Below are 1,722 nucleotides of genomic sequence, written 5' to 3'. Positions count from 1 at the left end.
ATCGTGCCATATCATATATCATCATCATTATCATCACCATGCATATCATCATGCATATCATATCATGGGTGATCATAATTATTTCACATCACATATCATCATCATGCATATCATCATGCATATCATATCATGGGTGATCATCATTATTTCACATCACATATCATCATTATCATCATCATGCATATCAACATGCATATCATATCATTGGTGATCATCATTATTTCACATCACATATCATCATCATCATCATCATCATCATCATGCATATCATCATGCATATCACATCATGGTTTAATTTCCACTTTTAGCTTTCAATTTGATCACCACATCACCCATTTCTCAATTCATCAATTTCATCATCCCCTCGGGCAAAGACCTCCGAGGCTTCCGGCATTCAGCCTCCCAGGCCACCGGGCATCCGGCCCCCCACATTCCGGGCATCTCGCATCTCAACTAGCATCACGAGGCATTCCCTTCGGGCAGAAACCTCCGACAGGGCTTCCGGCATTTACACTCCCTGGCCGGGCATCCCGCACCCCAATCCTGGCATCGCGAGGCATTCCCTTCGGGCAAAGACCTCCGATAGGGCTTCCGGCCCCCCACATTCCGAGCATCCTGAATCTCCAAGGGAAATCCGGCAATGCATCTCTATACATTCTGGCCTCATCCTCCACCACAACCACTTCCTCACTTATCATTATCCACATTTACCATTATTTTTATCTCAATTTAACATGGCATATGGCGTGACATCAAACAAGTCATACTTGGCATAGGATTCACACATGCATCACAATTCAATGTCATACATATACCAAGACTTTATCATATGCATCTCGATTCAATGTCATACATATACCAAGACTTTATCATACATGCAACAAGATAAATTTAATGGAATTTATGGCCAATAAAATAATCTATTTTTATTTATTTATTTATTATTATTATTATTTATTTAAATTCCAACTTTTGTCATTTCCATAAATTTAATATCAACAAATTCCCAAAATTATAAAAATCACAGCAAGTATTAAACAAGCCAATAGGATGATAATTTCATACAAAATACATGGCCAAATAGCATTTCACACAATTTCCCAATTTTCACAAAACATCATATAATTTTCGGATGAAATCAGAATGCACGGTTTCGAAGAAATTCGATTAAAATATCCATATGGCCTCCAAAAATTACAAAATTTTACAGAGTTATAGCCAAGACATTTTCGTACAACTTTCATGCAGATCTCCAAGCCAGATTATTTTTATATTATTTTATACAACCTCATGAAGCTTCTGGACCCATTACCGCATCGTCCAGTGTACACATCACCGAAATATTGAGCTTTCATCTACCTATTATCTTTCGTTTCCTCTGAAATTTGGATATGTTATACATCAAGATATCCTCTACAAGTTTCATGAAGAGATCTAAGTCAAATAACCAGAGTATAGTCATCATTTATGTCCATGAAGTCTCGGGTATCTCGGAATACATCACCAGAATCGTCATCTTCAAGATATAGTTGATTTACTAGGCTATACTTGTTCATTTCACTTCAAATTTTAGTATGTTTTAGTTTAAGATGTCTCCTACAACTTTCATGAAGAAATCAAAGTAAGATTATCATCACAAACCAACATGCAACCACGAATCCAGCAAGAGGTCAGTAAAAACTCTCCAGATCTGAGGTCTCCGTAGAATAAGACTTTAACCCC

The sequence above is a fragment of the Eucalyptus grandis genome, chromosome 9 (assembly GCF_016545825.1).
Source record: "Eucalyptus grandis isolate ANBG69807.140 chromosome 9, ASM1654582v1, whole genome shotgun sequence".
NCBI classification, from domain to species: Eukaryota; Viridiplantae; Streptophyta; class Magnoliopsida; order Myrtales; family Myrtaceae; genus Eucalyptus; species Eucalyptus grandis.
Note: the sequence above shows the minus strand (reverse complement) of the source record.